The sequence below is a fragment of the Temnothorax curvispinosus genome, unplaced genomic scaffold (assembly GCF_003070985.1).
Source record: "Temnothorax curvispinosus isolate PA1 unplaced genomic scaffold, ASM307098v1 QBEX01014901.1, whole genome shotgun sequence".
NCBI classification, from domain to species: Eukaryota; Metazoa; Arthropoda; class Insecta; order Hymenoptera; family Formicidae; genus Temnothorax; species Temnothorax curvispinosus.
The window spans coordinates 100182-122259 of record NW_020224681.1 but is presented as its reverse complement, the minus strand read 5'-3'; the positions used below and the strand labels follow the sequence as shown (position 1 = coordinate 122259).

General features: G+C 39.1%; 1 protein-coding gene and 1 long non-coding RNA gene across 4 annotated transcripts in view; one reads left to right on the top strand and one right to left on the bottom strand.

Annotated features, from left to right (window-relative positions):
* The window catches only part of LOC112465109, a 148064-nt gene extending 147232 nt beyond the window's left edge, over positions 1–832 (top strand). The window contains exons 4-5 of the long non-coding RNA XR_003041981.1: positions 175–326; positions 686–832. This is a non-coding gene — a long non-coding RNA (uncharacterized LOC112465109). The remainder of the gene's footprint in view (positions 1–174; positions 327–685) is intronic.
* LOC112465108 (zwei Ig domain protein zig-8-like) overlaps positions 1–22078 on the bottom strand; it is a 247429-nt gene that overhangs the window by 152716 nt on the left and 72635 nt on the right. The gene's annotated exons all lie outside the window — the stretch shown is intronic.

The window sequence follows — 22078 nt, the reverse complement described above, 5'->3', positions numbered from 1 at the left end:
TCCATGTAATCAAACATGGAACAAATATGTATATTAATTACACGAAAACTTATATATATCGATCAAAACGGCCAATGTCATTTGATTAGATAGTCGAATGTTTTACTTTGAAGAATATATATTTTTTATAGAGTAAATATTTTTTTTCATTAATACTACGTCGCATTTTTTCAGCGATCCTCTCTAAGGATGTTACGCGAATTTGACTGAACGATTCGAGGGCAAACCCATACAATACATGCGCAGGATCAAACGGCCCAAACCACCCTGATGTGGAAGTACCGAAGTGTTTTATTACTCACCAGTACAGCCGGTCTATAAAAAAGGTTTGTTTGAAAATATGCCCCCACATTCGGCAACGCGTTGTAACTTCCACTATGGGCGGCACTTTTTGAATGCATATATGTAGAGCGGAATACGGACCGTATCGAGTGCCCGTCTATACCCATAAAATCTCATGCTAGCCAGGGCCTGTTATTTTGCCGTCCGAACGATCGAGTCCTCCCCGAATAGCAAAGTACTTTATCTCCCACTTCCCGATATGTTGCGTTAAAAAGAACACCCCGCCTCCTCGTGCGATTTTTTAATAACAAAACTCGCAATATTTATATGTTTAAACATTTTTTTACAATGTGTGTGTGTGACCACTATCAGTGACTTTGGAAAAATATGTCTCTTTTTTCAGGCTTTTCATTACGCAATGAAATAATATGTGAGATAGAAAAGCATAGCCGTTTCTTTCTTCGACTATAAGACCGAACGTGAGGTAGTTTATTTCTTTTTCACACATATTTTTTAAGAGACGAATAATAAATCGAAGAAGGAGATTGAAAGAAAGTAGCAGACAATGGTAAATAAAAAATACCATAAGCGTAAGGACGGAGAATATATACCTGAAAGAGGATCAAATATAACAATATGATGTATGCTTAGAATATAAATGAAATAACTGAAACGTGGCACAATACAAAAATGACTTTTTCCTTCATTCATATATTCAATCGGATTTCACTCTTATATAATTTGTCCTATATTTGTTTCTGAAGTTAATTACATATAGTGATATTATAGAAATTATAATGGCTACCGCAGATTAATAGATATGTGGCAGTTTATTAGCAATTCTATAAATGTAAATAATATCGTTATTATACGTGCAATAACCATCTTTGGTTATTCTCTGTGAAACGGTAATTTACAATCTATATGAATAGTACAATATATATGAAAGTTCATTAATTATTCCATAAATTAATAACTCTACGAAATAATTAATATTTTGCTATATAATATCTACCGCATTCATTCGTAATATGATTCCTTTTTTTTTGTATTTCCATAAAAAAGCTTATGAAAAATTGAAGCAATAGAATAACACAGCCGTCCTATCTGAAAATAAATCGAAACCAGTTTTAAAAACTGTCCTACAAACGAGCGGGTAATGACAAATGCACTTGTGAAACGCATAGCGCGATCGAATTTGCAACGCTGATAGTCGTCGAATGCAATAACAAAAACTCGATCGTGCAATAGCGAAGCAATTTAGCGAGCGCGATATTTCCGTATTAATTCTAGGGATATTAATCAACAAATTCCATTAAAGCCGTGCGAGATAACTCCTGTCAAATCGTGTAATGTCGGATGGGACATTCGTAGATTACTATTAATATAACGCAACGCAAAATGGAGGGGTGTATTTTAATCCTTTTAATCAGGCAGCGGGATGCAATGGCTTAATTACACCCGAGCGTTATCGCGTACGAATGAGCTGGAAACCCCTTTATGAGATCGCACTCTTTTATTACGCTTTTACGGTGAAATGAATTTAGCGACTGCGATATCGCATGCGCGATGCGCAAACGCGACTCGGATTTTATACGAAGCAGCGAAAAAAATCTTATTAATGTTAGCCGCGCTAAATGCTTCATCGACACGCGTCGTTTTATCGCGATTGCATTAAACACAGAAGTAAGGAAGTAAGGTAAGGTGTAAGGTAGCCGATGAAAATATCAGTATGACTGCATTTATCTTAACACACGCGTCGGCATCGTGATGCACAATTATATGCACGCTGGCTCATATGCATCGTACCGTTCACGTAGAAAAATTGAAATATAATGCCAAGTCTTCGCTAGTACACTGGTAATTTCACGGTAGTCTGCATTTCGTACTATCGGGCAGGCATACGGTAAATGACCATGAGCAGTGCTCAGGTGGCAGCGTGGTATTTAAATGACATTTAATAGGTCCTGTTACGCCCGCTCTCTATTTCATGCCACGGGCCAATCTTGAACGTCATTGTAACGACAAGCCGAAACGGATAAAGTACAATTTCGACACGCGTTTCGATACAACGCGTTATAAGTTCTCGGATTATTTTCCGGTATATTTATCGCGATCCCAGAATGTATGAAATTCTTACATATGCGAATTCTAAAATCAAACATATCTCTATTTCGAGAAATAGAAGATTAAATTCATCCGAGACGGTGCGCGAGTGAGAAATATTTATGATCACGCCGATAGCGTGAACGACGTTGCAAAATATTTTCGATACAAATTGCTGTCGCGGCGATTTGTTAAATGGATCGCAAAAAGCTTAGTTTACCGAAAGCTGATGACGGAGAATGATGGGAACGTGACTAGAATTCAATTAAATGAAATGGACCAGGGATGGAGCCGAGTTGTCCCCTCCCCCGTCCGACTGATGATTATACAACAGTTATCCCTTTTCATGCCTCGCACAGCGAGCCCTTTCAAGCTGGACTGCCATAGGCGTACGTTGCTCGATGACCTAAAGTTTTAATGCCCGAATCAGTGAGCGCGCAGGATTTAATAGATGGCCAAAGCCACCCCCGCAGCCATTGCACTTTACGGTAAAGCCAGAGCCTTTGAAATGTCGCGCGTGCCATGCATCGAACGTTATTCGCAATTTATCGTTCCGCTCGGAACAAAGAGATCGCTCATCTCTCGTCAGAATTTCTTGTATATTTTTATTATTAACTTATGCACTGCATTACCCTGGAGTGAGCGTTTTGCCTTGCGCAATTAATTTGCCAAATGTGAAAAATGCGCAAAATATGGAAACGTTCGCGTTGGTCGAATAAAGTGAAACGTAGCTGATGAGGAATTTGAAGATAACTGACAACTTTTTTAGGGAAAGTGCAAATAAACTAAATAAAAATTTTATTTTCAGAAAATTGAACAATTAACTAATTGCGTAAAATTGCGTCACAGCAATGTTATTAAACGAGGATTGAAATCAAAACGTGCATAAACATTCTCTCGAACAAATAGTACAATCCATAGTTTACAAAATATATTCGATGTATATTTTTGAGAAAAATATTCGTTAAATCAACAAATACATTTGACAGATTTTGAAGACTTCCACTCTTTACGAGAAAGGTAATCTGTTTAACTAGAAATTTTATTTATCTGTAACGAGAATTGCTCTCAGTTTGAACGTAACATGAAAATAAAGCAACATCTAGCAAAACGAACCTAAGTTACTTCAATTTCGTGAAAAACGCACGCGAGACAATAGTCACTCAGTAAAATCTTCACCGAAGTATGCGATCGATACTAAGCCGCTGGTCGCAATACAAGCGCAATGATCGGGAATCATTCGTTGGCGAATTCCGTGTCTCGAAGGAGTTGGAAGCGCGCTGTCGATTCGCATGTCGGATTACCAGCCACGTCGCGCAATTTTCAACAACATAATGCCAATATACATTTGCATCCTATAGTAGGCCACGGCTTTGCCGCCGCAGCACCGCGGTTTCGTGCCCCGGGGCCGTCGCCCGTTGCAGCTATATTATGCACACATGACACACGGACGCGACGGCGAGAGCACTATTCCCGCGCGAACGAATGATACGTGCGTAATCGGGCTGCGGCAAGTGCGGAGGCTATTTCATCTCTCTGTTTATATCGTCCGTCGCATGCGTGCGAAAACGAAATAATTCGGCAGTCTGCTTTATTAGATCTGGTTTCGATTTCCCGTCGTCGTGAAAATATTCTCATTTCATCCTTCGAGTAAGAAATGATTCTGAGCTTTATTCAATCTCTTTAGTGAAAAATCTATGGCTAATAAAATCGATAGTAATGTCGGTAGTAAAAATTTATGTCAGTAACACATTTGTACACTTTTTTAACTGCAATGTATCCGCGTTTCGTTGTTTTGTATCTCACGTGGAAAAAATTGGTGCATTCGAGGCGTTAATGGACCATGTTCCTATCGATTCTCTTCTTTTGTTGAGTTGCACATCCAGTTTGAAAAGTTACCAATAAAAGGCATAGCGAGGCGCGAGAATTCGCCCGACCTCTATGCCGCAGTTTGTATGTAAATGCATGCGTTACAGCTTACAGCGCGTATGCACGTTTTATATCCCCGACGGCGGTTCAGCTTGTACACGCGATTTTAAAATGCACGACACTCATCGCATGCGATGATATTAAATATTTACGGCAACAATTAGTCAGTACAATTTATCTTTATCTCAGCATTGTAATATCAACGCCGCGATACAAATTCACAATTAGACCCGACGTCGCTAATGATACGACGCGTTCTTTCGGCCTTTTCATTATCGGGTACTCGTGAAATTCTCTCGGTAAATGAACATGTACTTCAATAGAGAGAGAGAAAGAGAGAGAGAGAGAGAGAGAGAGAGAGAGAGAGAGAGAGAGAGAGAATTTGTGTCTATGGGGCCTCATGTCGCGGACGCGTGCTTTGTATACAATGGAAAAACAATTAGAACTGTTGGCGTGAGCTTTATCACGCCGCAGGATTTACTGCCACTGATCGGAAAGATAGAGACAGCAACATCGGAAAATGACCCTTCGATTTTCTCGAACCACACGCACTCAACAAACTTCGATAGGATGACGGAATCTGCCAACACCGCGTGCCAGCGAGAAAAACAGAAAGAATGTTATATACGGAGTTTCTCGTAAGATTCTACAGGATTAAGCTTCAAGATGTCATGGCAAACAGCTATTGAATATTTATCAACAATTTTAATATTAAATATCTATTTAAATTTTGCCGTTTTGTCATGTTATGTTACTCGCAAAGCCATTGCAGAAATATTCGTTTCTGAAATTTGTTGAGAAACGCTCGCTAAATATCATCTATCAGCGATTTGTAGCAAATATATAAAGTCTTTCGAGTGTACGAGATCAGGCAACTCGTAAGGATGCAAAAATCAACAACGGAGGGCGAAAGAGTTGAAAGAAAACGGTGAATTGTGAAAGGTTTCGTTCAACTATACTTAAAAACAAAAGATAATACGTGTTCACCATGGCAACTCGTATGCACGCTATAGCTTGTGTAATATCAGCATAAGGGATTTTGAAGTCACGTCACATTACGATGCGTACTGGTTACATGCAGAAACGCATTAGCATGCTGCATATCGACAAATCGCGCATGCAGGCGATACATACTAATCTACAGTTTCTCATTAGTCGGAAAGCCATCTTAGCAACGTAATCATTCGATCTGATTCAGTCCCCCTTAACGTGACCGTTTAAGCGATAAGCAGTAATTAACTAATTTCTGCGCTTTCAAATGCGTTAATCTCAGAATAGATCCTCATAAATCTCTTTTAGCAATATTCTAATAATATAGTGGGAAAAATCAAAATAGAAACATATTAAAAATAAAATATTGCACTTTTCTCTCAAAGCGTTTCGCTCACTTTTTTAACAGCTGAAAGACGTACGCTTTTGAAGATAGAAGAGAATTGAGATTTCCCTTTTAAAGAACAATCCAATTTAATCTAGTAATCCAGGAAGAAAGAGAGAGGGGGGGGAGCTAGGGAGAGAAAGCAGAGGAAGATTAAGCAATAAAGTCTTGCCGAGATTCGGATGCCGAAAAATAGCATTTCTGTCGGCCGTTAAAAGATGCGCGTGCCCTGATCGATACGTTACTTTCATGGGATATCCAATCTCGTACGTGCAAATCGTATCAAGCATGTTGGACTTCTCTAAAGAAAGCGATCCTTCTAAACTGCAACGGTGCTGGCAACAGAAACTCGATCTTTCTACATGCATCGAGTACATGCTCCGAGTATATACTCGTATAGTTTCATAGGGGAGATGCGCGCTCACGTGACCATCGAGGAATATGATACCACGTATACAGGATGCCCTGGAGAAAATACTCGACGGCATAATACTTCAAGGAATTATTCAATTTTATCTGATGGCAAACGAAGATTTTTTATTAGAATTAAATTACGGAACTATTCGATTATATGAAATTAAAGAATCGCAGTACGGCTTGTATTAATATTATTCATTTAAATACACAAATGTTCTTGAATCATTCTTTGATAGATACCATCAATCCGTTTTATTATTTAATTTGATAACTATATATCCTTGTTAATAATTGCAAGTATCAATTTTTGAATAAGCTCTACAGGAATTTGTGCAGAGAATTGATTACATAAAAAAATATAATTAAAATATTGTTTCTCTTATGTATATAAACCATTATACTTTTTTGTAACTTTAAGATAGATAAATTTTTATTTTCTTGTTATGTATCTTGTTTATTTTTCGAAAATTAAAACGTTAAAAACTTGGTGCTTATAATTTGTTCTAGAGCTAGAGAATCATACAATTAATTACAACAAACAAAGCGTACCGCTAAAATTTAATTCTTAAATTCTATTGTGAATATCGATAAATTTAGACGCATGCTATGTCCGTATATGTATCGTACATCGCAATTCATACAACACGAACAATATGCGAGTATATCTTGTTCGTGATAAAGTGCCAGGCCATAGTCACAGTATACGAAGCATTTTCGGAGAATCCAATTTTCCAAGATTCTCAGCACCTTAACCCGGTATTATCTCTTAAGCGCGCTTGCTCCATAATCGCCTTGGCTAGGCCAGGACACGAACGCTTAGTAAACACACCTATTTCACAACCGTAAATCGCCGACGTAAACGGCGATGAGGCATGCTAGATCCCAGTGAAACATCGAGGATATTCTTCCCATGTAATCACATATCTGTGGTTTTTACGCGGGAGGCTAATAGCGGTTGCTCAAAAATATATTACGTAAAATTGAAGCGATCGAATTTACGAATCATTATTGGAAATAACACGCTTAAACGGATCGGGATGATGATGCGTAGCATTATGCGAGTGGCCCGATGAAAATTGATAAGAGAGAAAGAGAGAGAGCTCGCGGCTGTATGTATATATAATATTTCAATAAATATACATAAATAACATTAATCACGTCGCACGCTCGTGTAATGAGAAATATTACGTAAATGTACGCGAAGCGCATCGTATTTATTAAAATTTGTATTAAAATATTATGGCGAGGTCGCGCGCAATTTTAATCATCTCCCGATATACTTTATAAAAACACGAGATATTTCACGTAAAAACTGAGACATCCGTGCACGCAGATAAGAACATGGTCGGAGGCTCCCGATTTACGCTAAAACCGCCAGTCATAATCAGAGGGTTGGTTGCTAAGTTATTACATTGTTTGCTCAAAAGCTCCAATATCTACCTACCCTTCGCTGTTATCTTCTTTGCTCGTCTTTCATTTTAGGCGAATTCGCTTAACGATATAAAGCGAAATATTAATCTCTCCTTAAATCTCTGATATATAAGTCATACTTTATAAAAAGCTTTTCCAAAAAGTTATTTTAAACTTTTAATATTACCCGATCTAAAGATCTTATTAATTACTATCGATATTCCTCCTAATTCGTGATAGATGAAAAGGAGTAAGTTATTAAATATTGAATATATTATATATATTTCAAAACCTCGAGATGGATGGATTCAATATAACATCATTATATTACATTCTATTCTGTGCTTTTATAGTTGTCTATAAAAAATGTTATTTTAATAAAACATTTCCGTCGAACCACATGCAGCACATGAAGAATGTATTACCTCCGTCGTGAACTTAATCGAAACTTCAATACTGAATCCATGAATAATAGTGTCATCTAACTTCATCTATAATCTACAATGAAGTTTAAGGCTATTCCCAAACCCGTTTGCAATTCCAAATTGTAGGATGCGCCATCCGGCTGTCGAAGCAAACGATCGAACTGTAATAATTGTTTGGAGATGCAACGACCTGCCGTCTCTCCACAAGCGATGACCGTACAAGGGAATTTGTGATTTCGGTTCAACGACCATTCGTCGAACATAATCTTTATTGTTCCGAATGCTGTCAATGCGAGTCTCCAGCGAATCCCCCACCGAATATATTACGGGTCATTCTATGCAAACTTAATTATATGTAAATATTTCGTTGCATTGACGACATGCACACACACACACATATATATATTCATATATATAAATTTCATTGCAACGAAACAACGTTTTCTCGTTTTTGATCTCTCGATGGAAATTTCTGCCGCAAAATCCTCGGAATCCGATTGAGGATGTATCGATTGATGCTGAATCGGAACATTCTAATTTTACGTGAGCGTAAAAATTTCGGTCGCAAACCCGCGGGAGACGCGTGTCCTACAAATGTATGCCAGGAACAATCTTCTTTTACTTTCGACTTTAATGACGATGCGCGCGGACGTTGCTAACGTTTTTCACTTTGAGGAAAGGTGTTCCAGTTTCTCTCTTCCTCTCTTCACTCTCTTCACTCTCTTCACTCTCTCATTGCGAGTAAGCTTTTTTGTCGGTTCTTTTCGTGCCACTGAAAAACCGCGACAAACGCGGTCAGCGAGAATGGCCGCCGAAAAGAGCACTTTTTTGTGTTTGCTTTCGGTCTGGTTAGCCTTCTCTAAGATTAATTCTGTTTAAGATTAATTCTCTTATTTCACAGTATTTTACACAAATTTTTATCCTAAGTAGCAATTAAATAGATATTTTAAACAGAATATATGATAAATAACCATATCACATCCATCTACTTATTGTTAGTTTTAGCAAAGTACATCTTTTCAATACTTAACATGCATTAAACTACAAATATAATTGGACTTGGTTAGAGGGAGCGTGTGTGAATGGTAGCGGTGAAAGTGCGTTGTGTGATTTTAGCTTTGTTTCTGGGTTTAAAGATTAGTATGGGGCAAGTAGGAATATTGGAAAGATAGGGTGTAAGCAGGGGATGCGATGAGAATGAAGGGAGATAGTTGGACGCAAGTAGAGAAAAGTTATATAAAAGTATTTAGAGACCGTGGTAGGATGAGGTTATGGTGACGAGTCGGTTGGGCGGTATAGGCGGGAAAGGTATGTAGGTAAAGTAGGGAAGGTTTCGATCGATTGTAAAGATGATTGTATGGTGAATGATTAGCTAAGGAGCCTTCGGTCGTGAATTAAGTATAGGTTAAGTAGATAGTTAAAAAGATGACAGGTTGAACTCTGAACTCAGAACACATGTGAATCTTAGTTTGGGACAGGAAATATTGGACAAGAATAAGAAAAGGAAAAGAGGTAAAGGATAGAAAACAGAGGAGAGGACAAGAGGCAGGTGAAAGAAGTGCTGTTATAGAAGAGGCTATACGAAAAAAGGGAGGATTAAATGTGAAGAGGATTATCGAAGAAGGAAGAAAATCTCTCGAGTTCCGTGTCAATGGAGTTGGAAAGAAGAAAGGTGAAATAAAGCTAGAACACAAGGATGGGCGGGCCTAGAGGCGTTCCAGGAAATGGAAAGTAAAAGAAGATAAGCATAGCTGAGGAAAGGTTAAGCCTACGATAAAGAAGAGATGTCATGAAAAGAAGAAAGGTATAGGAAAGCGTATTCCTGGCGTATTCCTGGAACAAGGACTGGCGAAACCTGTCTGCGTTGTAGGAAAGGAAAGGTAAAAGAAGGTGGACACGCAAGGCTTGTTTAAAGAATGCAGCAGTTTTCTGGAAATATTAGAATCTCTGAATGGCACGGAGGCGAATCCAGGTATATTAATTATGCAACGGTAGATAGGAGGCATGAGAAGATAACTAGAGAACGAACGTGCGAGGAGGAAATATATGTTGCTTCGGTGAGAACGAGAGAAGAAGAGCTGGGAGGAAATTTACTAGGACCAAATAAGAAGCAGTGTAGAGGATTTTGGCAAATAATGAAGAGGAACGGAGCGATTCGAGAGCACGGAAGTGATGCTATTGGAAGAAGAAAAAAGAGGAGGCAAGGGCATATATAGGGAGGTGTGATGAGTTCGGAAGGACTGGGGATATAGGATAGCATTAGTTAGATAGCAAGAGATTTGTTATTAGTCATAAGTTTATTATATGTATTGTAAGATGAGAGAGTTGCGTCAATATTTGAAGGTAAAGGTAAAGAATTATTAATATATTAAGATATGGTTGAAAAACAGGAAATAGTTGTAATATTAAGGTAAAGGTAGGGATAAAGAAAAAGTAGGATGTAAGGAAGGTTATTTTAGAAACAAAGAGAGATATGCGTCTAAAGGAGATTTGGGAAGAATTTAAGGAAATATAGGGAATATTAGTTGTTGCGCGTTGCGGTTAAAAGGTATGTGTTTGTGTATAGGTGTATAATGTCCGTTTCTTGGCTTGATACTGCCGAAGCGGACTAAGTCAAGTATTTCTGAGTTTAGGTTGTGAGTTTAACGTGTAAATAATAGGCTTAGGCGTGTTGGGGTTTAATTAAAGGATGGTTTTTCTAAAAGAAAATAAAAAGTACGGAATAAGGAATTAACAATGTCACGCGTTAGGTTAAAAAAGTTGGTATGAGTGTGTTTAAGGTATATTGTAAACCAAGTCCATTTCATGGCTTTGTATAGCTGAAATTAAATAAATCTATCTATCTATCTAACTACAAATATAATTTCTACGGAGGTAAAATGTATCTGAAATTAAACGAAAGATAAAATGTTATCCATTCATATCCTTTGATTTCAAAGAACTTTTATCCTCATACATGAGACTCTCGGAAAGTCTTGGTTGGATAACGTGCGCGAGCGCGCGTGCAAATCGCCGAGGCGATTAATGGACGATGTGAAAAATATCGCGAGCTTTTAAGAGCGCATAATCTTTGGGGCTAAGCTATTACGCGTGCGATCTCCGGTACGTAGCAAAGCCGAAGTATAATCTTTCTTCGAGCGAGCGTGATATCGTAAACGCGCGGCGTATAAAGCATATCGCCCGGCTGGGTTACATAATGCGCGAACGTAAATAGAGGCATAATTCAAAATTGCATAAGACGGCAAGTTACGGCCCTATAACTCCTACAGTCAAGTGATTGCATCCCGCCGATACGCGTTCGTCTTGATAAATATCTGAAAGTTGTACCGTAAGTTCGTCTCTGACGTCGTTTCTCCTTTATTATGTGGCTTCTATCGCGATCCGCGCGCTCCGCATCCTGCCGCACTTCGGCATCGATTTTTCGCGCGCGACTTTCGGTCCTTTCAGAGATCGTGCCATGCCACGTCGTGTCGTGTCGTGTCGTGCCGTGTCGTGACTAAAAATGTACCGAATTAATATCACCCGTCAATCTCCATAATCCCGGGACATGCCTCTCGGTACATCGGAAATAGTGCGTCCTCTTTCAAAAGCTTCCGGAACACTGACAATATTCACGGCTGCACAAATTCACAATGGCAGCATCATTTTTGTAATTCGACGACACTACGCAACATATACTTCGGTGAAAGCTTTCGCGACAATGGCAAAATTTATACGTGTCACAATTCGCAACGTCACTCTACGTTCTGGCAATCAATCCTATGCTCTATATAATTTACTCAATTGTCACGCGCAATATCTTTTCCTGTGAGTAATTATAGTCAATCTGTAAAGGTACGTTAACGCGAGTGAAAACTCTCGAAATACAATGAAGTTGGACATTTATACTTTTGACTTTGAGACTTGCTATTAAACCGTTTTATTATTAACATTTTTATTGTAAGAAATAGACTTTTAAAAAATTGGCCGATCTTTAAATCTATCTTAAATATTTCTCGTTATGTACATTTTGCGTATCATGATGTGAATAAAACAACGCCCTATATTTCTATCATATTCTTGGGTTTTCCACTTGATCGTGAAACAGACAATGCCAGATGGGACCGCTTGAATCGAACATGACGAAAGATTTGCCGATACGTTCCTTTTCGTTTACACTACGAAAGGATGCACTCTCGGCGGATACTGCAAGAAATAACACGCCTTCGGAAGAATCGAGGAGACGCATCGTGTCAACAGTACGATCGCAGGTCACCGACGCGCGACGTATTGTTCGTTTCGAAGCGAAAACGTGTAACGAGTTAACGTCTATTCCCCGTGGTATACCTGGAAAATAAACTAGGCCGCGCTATCCACCTGCTTGTCAAAACTTTCGTTGGTGAGTTTTGCTGGATGGTAGTGTACACGTAGTGTACGCTGCGCAACCTGTCGAAGCGGGCACGGCCGCATTTGCGAATATGCACGAATAATCGTGGGGGGTGTGGTAGATAACAGCGAAAGGGCGCGTCGTTCGTGAAACGTGCGCGCCAATTAAGCTCTTCGAGTCTTCGCTAGAAATTATGTAGAGTGTCCCACAAAGTCCTTATAGTAGTAAAACTTTATTCTCTAACGAACCCTGCGAGGCAATTTTCTCTCAGGGAAAATTTGATCGGATGTCGTATTTTCTTCTTTTTTTTCACACAGCTTTTCAATGTTCGAATTTAAATATTTTCGTAAGAAGAACTTGGTAATCCGCACTAATTAAGGCTGTGTTAAAATTCATTTGAGATTAAATGGAGAGCAATAATATTTTGCTTTTCATTTGCAGTCCTGAAGCAACCCTTAATTCGTGAAATTTCGTAGATTTCAAATCGCTTACATCGCGGGAATTAAACTTTAACTTAATTAACGGATTTGCAAATAAAAGGAAGAGGAAACGATGTGGGAAACGCAGAACGTTTTGCATGTTATAACGCAAATGAATTGGGGAAAATTGGGTTGTTATCTGTGATAGTTTTGACGGAGCAATCGTGCCGTTGTTATATTGTGGTGCTGATGCTCAAAATACTCGATGAAATTAACCACGCTGACCATGTTAAACAAAACTGGCTGTACACAAAGCAACCTCGTGCAACAAACGGAACATCATTTAACGATAAAGACGAAATTATTGTGGGCTCGTGTCCCGGCATCAAAATTACGCTCGCGGTCGGCCATCGATGTTTCGATCAAAGGATATATATTTGATAAATGAACATAACGCTCGTGTGTATTTAAAAATGAATGATGGCTGAGAATCTACTCGACGCACGATGACGAACGTAGCGTAAATGTAGCGTGCCGAGCGTGCGACACTGCCGCGAAATAATTTGTGGAGAATACGCTGTCGTCGGCGCGAATAAACAACCGGGGGATGACTGCAAAATATCACGGTGACGGCTGCTGGAAACTCGATGACTCGTCTCGGCTTTCATTCTTTCGCGTACACGCGAATAAATCAGGCACAGTAAACAGCCAAGATTCAATTAAAAGATAAAGCGTATGAGCTGCCGTTAGGTACATAACGCGCCTCGCTCGTGTTTCAATCGATACAGATACACAAAGTTGCAGCATCACGCGCGTTAAATTCTTATCGCGTGCGCGAAATTGTCGAGAGAGTCGGAAAAAAGTCAAAGATAATTATCGAACGGTTGCGCACGCGATTTCGATCTGACGCGATACGATACGTGACGATGACAGATCGCATTTTCTGCTAAATAACTGCTGCTTATCGATCACCATCACCTTGGACTATAAGATAAGACGACAAATACTTTCGCGGCTAGAAAATTACAGTGATAAGTCCATATGGCAACGGCAGCTTTGTTAAGACTCAAGTGTTTTCGCACTTATCTTCAACTTTCCTCTGTCCTTTCTTGAGCTTTATCGAAAGAAAACACTGCTGAAGCACCTGCTAGAATGGTAAAGAAAAAAAAATGATTAAGTTTCACGAACTGACATAGTATACGTAATTATGCTTTTTCAGAATTATTTTCTGGTCGACGAACTACACGGTAGCCTTCCCCGGGAGATTATCTATCCCTCAACGCCGACTTTATGCATTTTCATGAAAATGTCGAGTCGTATGCATTGTGTAACATATCTCATTGTAACATCATATCGTCTATTTTCACGTCTATTTGTCTTAATGATATATTGCTTCTTTTATACTACCATATTGTTCGCTTTTGTTTTCCGCATTTCGCGGAAATCATTACCTTCTGCATTAACAGATAATCTTTCCAATACTTTGATTGATGCAATTTATTTAATTACATATAGCGTATGGACAAACATTGCGATAAAAATATTGTTAATTCAGTATGTCGAGTATGTAATCGACTTTGCTGTAATTACGCATGTCACTAATAAACAATTTGACATTTCTGTTGTGTGCAAAGGAAATATATATCAATAACTGAACAATATTTATGCGCGCAAGCAGAAATGGTGGCGAATAATTAATAAAGATGCAAAGAATTTAAAAATTAAAGCGTCATGAAATCTCGTAAATAGCGAAATATCTCATCATTGCAATATGCGGTAATTGATGATAGTATATATTATCAATTATACGTGATAATGATGGAAAATGTGAAGTAAAAAAGTTGTATATATGTGTAGTGTAATTAATATTATATTACAACAAGACCGGAGTGACAAGATAGTATATCATATTGACTTCAAAATAACGAGCTAAGTGAGTACTTTAATTCAAATACTTACAGAAAAAAATCATCTTATAATTATATGATTTTTTTTAGCCATATGTTCAACATGTACCTAAATATGTGGAATTTTAGTTATACGTCTCAGTTAATTATATGTACAAGATAATTTTCATACTAATGTGATGCCTGATCATACTAATAATTAATGATACTAATTTTGTGATATATCTGTAATTATTGATGATATATGATAATATTCATCCCCCCATTATTACAACATTAGTCATTTTATTGACCTAATATGTCATCTGTGATATACGGATATGCCTAATGACCACTAGATTATCTTTTCAATAATTATGGACACCAGAGATACCTTTGGGCATATTTAACCACGCTATACTATTCTTTATACTATTATTAGGTGATCAAAATTTGTGATATTATTGTCTATTTTCGTATAATACAGTTACTCGCCAAAATCGTGTTTACATTACCGCAGCACATCAAATTGAGGAAATATTTCAAGACAAAAGCACTATTGATAATGAAAACAATATTGGACGAAATAGACCATTACGCTAATATATATTATTGAGTAACTAATTACGATACGTTGTACGATATATACGATGTTATTTACTCGACAACATAAACAATATTTCTCTCGTCTTTTATGTCGTTGCGAAGAGATTTTTTTCATCGTCAAACGTGATTCTTGCGACATAAAGGAACAAAGTTAAAATTATTATAGTTTTTTACTCGCCTATCAAGACGAAAAGACGTGCGATCTCTCGCAATTATAGATTTGTATCGCTTTCAGGTGTGTCTCGTTGCATATATTTGGCAGCGTGATTGCCCTACGGGCTCTGACACTGACGACACCCAGTGCCAATAACGTGCTTTTAAGCGGGTTAAGGCAATTTGCATCGGAGTGACCATGCGCGCCTGAAATAGGTCGCTCTGCGATCCGTCCGCGGAACCTGATGATTTTTCACGGGAACAAGTTCGTCGGCCGCGAGCGGTCGGCGTTTGCATACAAACCATGGGCGGAGGCTAGAAATATCCTAGAACTGAGTTCGACTTGAAACTTCATGAATATGTGAAAGTACCTGCCTGCCGGTGCTATACGTAGGCTCAAGAAAGTTTTAATCAGACGCGTGACACTTGATATTGGGCCGCGCGTTGCCGAAAGACCTCTGGTAGTTGGCTGTTTAATGTTTAATCTACTTAGGCACTAGTGACAAAGCGACACACGATAAACTTTATTCCGTCAATCGAATAAAACTGTAACTGCGTGTCTGTCCATATCGATTGAATCTACATGATTTAATTATTAAACGCAAGCAAAAGTCTGTTGGCGGATCGAACGGTTGAGTCGGTCATTGTCCTTTTTCGTGACTGTAATATTAATGCGTCAGAATATGTTAGTTGTACGAGCCCCAGTGAAGCGTTGTATTATACAAAATAAGGACGACCAATCGATTTCAGCTGAATCCGAGTCCGACTTATAATTAGTTGCATTGATTGCCAAGAAGACATAAAGCAAGTATTTCTGATTCATATTAATATAGTTAGTTATATAAATTGGACTTATTGTAAGATAAAATTTTATATGTATAGATATTATCTGATCCCTACGTTGCAATATACACATCTTATTGAGAGGTTGTAGAGTTTTTTACGTCTCTGAGAAGAATTGTCAATGTTAGCTAAAATCAGAAAATTGACCCGATGATTTCTTGTTTAACTGCGTCAATTGTGGTAACTCGCAAGGTAGTAACTCGCAAGGACGGCAGGAAGAAAAGGGAATTCTAAGGCTGTCGCTGAGCGCACCGCGATCTCTCTCCCGTCTCTTACTGACAAATCGGGGAGATAGGTTACCCACCGAGGGAAATGGAAGGGAAAGCTTTTGGAAGAATTACGAGAGGCGAACGATGTCGCGGACAGAGACACGCCGTGTCGATATCTCTTGTACCCGAGATAAGAATGTCCTCCGTCGAGCGCGCATGGGGCACGAATGAAAATGGATCGGTCGCGGAAAATCCACGTGTGCGGAGACGAATCTGCTTAACGAGATGCACTGCGGCGAACATTTCCGAAAACATTTCGAATGTCTGAGATGGATTTATTGCACGCTTACACGTCTCGAGATTACGCCGTATGCTTCTAGTTTGAATTAAATAGGGGACGAGGCAATATCACTTTGAAGAGATCTTATAATTTACCGGGACCCGTCGCGTCGAGCGCTTTTACCTTCATCCAACGGCTTGATTTTTCTTAACAAGTATGAGAAAGAGAAAAAGAGGGAGACATTTCTCATTGCGGATTTTTTATCTCGGAATGAAGTTTCTCGACTGAAAAAAAAAGGAGATAAAAATATAAAATCCAGTGCGGGATAATCAGAATGTGTCGCAAGATACTCGCAAGCGGATTCGTACTTTGAAGATGACACTTCTTGCAAAAGCGTTTTTCGCAACCGCGCGAGGCGTTATTCTCGACGAGGATGGAATGAAATTTTGCCGGTTCGAAAAGCGCGAGCGGAGCAACGTTCCCGGTGACAGAAGTTTTCAGCTTGGTGGAGGAACAAGTGAAAATGTCTGAGATGCCCGGAAGTTCCACGCCAAGTTATGGCAGCTTTTTTCCACGGTGGACGTCAACGCGGAGAGGTGGTTTGTTACTATCTCTGGCGTTCCCGGACGAATTTCAGCCAGGAGAAGGAACAGGTGGAGGACGAAGAATAATGCTCTCTTCGTGGGTAGCTGCACCTCCTTGTGCCGCCAATTCGCCAAGATTGAATTGTCTGCCCGACGGAGTGACTTGTTGTTACGCGGCTTACACCGGCGACGAGCTTGCGACCTCCATCTGCGCGATGAAAAATCATGGCGGCGGCGCTGCACGTTCAGCAAAGCGGTCGTAATGAGACATGCCAGGACTTAGCTTCGTAGCCCGCTCGGATGTAATTTTTTAGTAATAAGTTCAAAAATGTCGCTAATCTCAAAAAATGATGGATGTACCTACTAGTACGATAAACGATAATTTTTTATTTAAAAATGGATCTATTTCATTGGATTAATTTGGTTTCCTTCTCTCACGCGTGTATTTCTTTATGTAATTATTTATCGATAAAAAACTGTAAACTTTAAAAGAAACTGTGATTCATTAGTGCTAAAGCTTGGCGAATGTGATGCCCTGTTATATTTTATCTCGTTCTTATTAAGACTGATTTATCTATAAACAATTATTCATTGAAAAGCGAAGGACACAGAGTTGGTTCTTTCCAGAATATACATCAGTGTTAGCAGATATGATGGTCGGGCGAAAACTAATTAGCGAAAACTATTCTCAGAGAGAAGATGTGAAGGAAAAGATAGAAAAAAGAAGAAACGAAGAAAAGCCATTGATCATGAGGGAACAGTACACACAGAGGATATTGGAGCGTGTTACCATCAGCAGAGGGTACGAGGAACACTCGAGACATTCGGGCGCCAGTAGCGAAGCAATTTTTTGATAGGATCAGTCGACTCGCGTCGAGTCCGCCCACTGTTTCTTCGTTTTACTCGTGCCCCGTAGGAGATATGAAACATCGAAAATGGACTGCGGTCTCTCTTTTCAACGGGAAGACTATCGGGAATTTTCTCGCGATGCAGCCAACGAGGCAGATATACGAAACATACAGCGGGATCTTCGCACTTTCCTTCATTTATAGATTCTTTGAACAATTTAAAATCTAGTTCTCCTTAAAGAAAATTTCATTCGACCTTCTTTTTTTTAGACTTACTTAGACTTTTTTTTAGAAGAATACACTTCACGTCATCATACCTGCGAGCATCAGCTCGTCAAAGTGTAAATGACTTTTATTATCGCATAACGGATTCGAGTCGACGACCATACGGTGCTTCTTTTGTTGAAATATACGCGATTAAGGATGAATTGAAGACCCGCGAAACGGTCTCCTACAATCACACTAACGGTAAATCGTAAATCCTTCGCTCATCCTAGAGATTGCAGACGTAACAAGTGATAGTTTCTTTTTTCTTGCCGTTCTGGTCAAGCCCAAATAATAGTTCCCAAAGTTATATTACATTTGGCATCTCAGCGAGATATAAGTTTACGAATCAAATCATTTTTCCAATGCTAGGTACTCGTGAAATGGTCAAAATCAAATGGATTGATTAAAGCATCTGATAAATGGAATTGTGCAATAACTTTCAATGATAATTTGATAATTGTCATTTTTAATAACTGCTATTAAACGTGAATATTCAGCACTTTTAATGATTTTAAGATAATTATATTATTTGTGACTAATGCCAATGTACATAAAAAATTTATATCTTTAGTTATCCGATGATCTCAATTACTCCCTTTTGATCTTGTTATAGACTACTGAAGGTATGCTATCAAGTGCATTATTAACAAGTACTACATTTCAAATTAAAAAAAAAGGAAAGAAAAAAGCTCACAAGCGATTTCTCAAAAATGAGATTTTAAGTCTTTTTTTAGTCAGAAAGGTTTAATGTCAGCTTCCCTCCGGGCACGATAAAAACCTCGACAAAATAAAATACAGGGGACTCGTGTCGCCGGAGCGACCCGTAAAAAGCGATGGCCGGTATTACAGAGGCATTAGAGCCAATCCAGATCTCTGCGATGGCCCAGCGACAAAATACGTCGGATATTTTCGACGCGAAAAGCGCCCAGGTCAAAGTATCGCGAATACCAGACGAAGCTTACGCTTTCGCTCTCGCGCTGAATTACATTCCGATCGCTTCACTTGCCGGTGCAACGCTGCGTTCGATGCATCCGCTTATTGTATAGGGTGTCAAAAGTATTCGACGCTTGAGGCAGTTTGCATCTCTTACGAAGCAACCGCGTCGATCGTTTTCGAAAACAATCACTCTCATGAGGGCATCAGAGCCAATGATAATATCCCTTTACCAAATATAATATTCATTGTATATGAATTCTTTTCTTAGCTTCTATTACTAAATTTTTCATAAACTTTTTTCTTAACACAACGTGTAGTAATTAACATACCGTGGAAGTACTGTCGAATGTTACTTTAGAAATTCCTTGCCTCACTTTTATTCGCTATAGTACGAAGTTCCAGAGATTTTTATCGCAGTTCTCTGATTTTCCGGTTTTCCGGACTTGTAGCAATCTTAGATACTATCTTACGCTGTACTCCGCTTAGTAAGTATACAGTGCTTTACCGGAATCGTTTCTGTATTGCCGTCTCTCTTGTTCTTTTGAAATGTTTTACTCGGAAAAAAAATTGGCGACTCTTGGGCAAAGTGGCTTACATTCATCGGTACTTAATGCGCTCTCGTGCATATTGAAAATCGAGGGAAAACTCGGCGTGGCCTAATATCGGTCGCGTGCGAGATAATAGCGGTGAATATAGTATTGTGGAACAGAAACTCCTTCGACGTACGGAAGGCAAAAGCGTATCGACTCGCACGCTAGGGGAGATTCTTGTTTCGTGAGTTCATCGAACCAATCGTGAAACAATCTTTTGAAGTTTTCCAAAGAAAATAAGAGCCGTCCGCATCATAAGGTAATTAAAGATACAAAAGGTATTTAAACATGATACGCGGCAACTAAATAAAAACTCATTCCTCTAAATGAATCCAAACAAAGATAGTAAGGATGAATGAAGGCAAATGAATATTTAGAACAAATATGATCGAATATAACAGTCATCTCTTTCCTTTGATGTATACCGACAAAAGATAGAATATTTCGATGTCAATTTGGGCTCATTTCGTGCTCGTAATTTATCGAAACAAGTTCATTCATTCGTGTTTATTCGCTTTTTATTCAGTCTTTGTCCGAATCTGAAATGGATTATTCTACTTGTTTTACCAACGTGTGCAACAATTTTTCCCTAAATATATTTATGTGTATAATGTATTTAACGTGCAGTAACTTTTAATTCTAAATTAAAAAAACGATATTAAAGAATTAATATTATTTATCAGATAATTCGTACAAGTATTTCTCAAATCACTTTTGGAGAAAGGTACGACGTTCGATAACCATAGCCGATAGCGCAATAATTAATCGTTGTCAGAAGCGAGATGTGTTGTCGTAGACACGTCAGCCGTGTATATCCGATATTGCGGCAAGGATATCGGCGTCGGCGAAGGCGGAACGAGTTAATCCAGTGCGCGCGAGGAAATCTGGCATTAAAGTTTCATAAATGAAAGTGCCGGTTCGGTTTCGCTCGGTCGGTTGCTTTTTTTTTCCATATCGCAACAGCGGACCGCGCAATATTAGTTGAACCGCTATCCCGGCATAAATAGCCGAAATCGATGGTACACGCCCGGCGAACGGTGGAACCATTGGCGCGATTGCCGCGAGCAAGGACGATGCAACCGGAGCCACCGCTGCCGTCGTCGTCGTCGTCGTCGTCGTCGTCGTTACCATCGTCAGTGTAGCCGCAGCTGTTCCGATTCCTTGCGAATAAATTATTCACGTTTTCCGCCCTCAGGCTCACATGGTACGTACGGTCGCTCACGCGCATGGCCGCGGCCTTCCGGTCGAAATGCGGTTAAGCTCGTCTTTGCGCGGACCCGGAAGCCGCGCTGGATGGCCTTCGTTATAATTGAACCGAATTCAAATCCCGCGTAACGGACGGAAGCGCAATCGTCGCGATCAATGTTTGAGCCTGGCGATTGCGCGGCGATGATTAATAATGGGCAATTAGCGCTGCCGTATCTAATTATTCATCATGGTTAACGTTCATTAGCGCCCGTCGACCAGCTTGATTTCGGGGTAAAGAGAAAACGGGACAAAGACCGTGTGGGAGGAAAGCGTTCCGGCTTCTCACGCGACTATGTCTTACTGTAATCCCGTCATGTTAGTCGCGTATAAGATTTTGGATAATGAATAGAGCGCGGGACATTTGCAGCAGCTACGGTTCACGAATAAGAGATTGGTGTAGCGGTGCATTATGAAATTGTTATGATAGCATTAAGCACAAGTCGATATATCAATCACTAGAAAATATACAACAAATTGAATAAAAATATACATATTTGTGTGACATATACCAGTTTTCATAATACAAATCTACAAAAAAACTTTTTGTAACTGTTGTATTCAATAACCTACTTTCAAAACTAATCTTTTAAGCTTTTCCACGTCGGTCGTTTGTCTCATCCATTTTATATCGGTGAAAACTAGAAAGTTCTGTATTATCTGTTAAAAAATAGCGGTAAAATATAGATGTTTGATTATATACGTCACTTCTCATAACATAACAAGCATATAAAACTGCATTCAAATAAAATAAAAATTTCTCGTCACTCGTGCTTGGTCGATTTCATATCGGTGATACCTAAAAAACGCATGTAATACCTAGTATTAACGAGATATGTAGGGACCTGGGCCCGTAGCGGTTGTATAACTGGCCATTCGCATTCTCACCATGGATTCATCGA